Consider the following 307-nt stretch of genomic DNA (forward strand, 5'->3'; position numbering starts at 1 on the left):
GCTGGAGGATGAAATTGTTGTCTTCGTGAAGAATGAGCTAACAAGGATGAAGAATTCCATAAATCCAGAATTCTCTGACTTGTCAGAAAGTCAAAATGAGGACGAGGAGCAAAGGAGCAGAAGGGAAGCATTTCTGAAACTCACAGTGCACTTCTTGAATAAAATGAATCAAAAGGACCTCGCTGCCTGTCTGCTGAGCAGTAAGAGGATTCCTTTTCATAAATGTATTCTCAAGAAATTCTAATATTTTCTTTTGAAACATTATTTTCATTATTTTTCTTTCCATTAGAAAACCCTCATCCACACT

Source organism: Perissodus microlepis, chromosome 3 (assembly GCF_051167445.1).
Source record: "Perissodus microlepis isolate ML-2025 ecotype Zambia chromosome 3, ASM5116744v1, whole genome shotgun sequence".
Taxonomy (NCBI): domain Eukaryota; kingdom Metazoa; phylum Chordata; class Actinopteri; order Cichliformes; family Cichlidae; genus Perissodus; species Perissodus microlepis.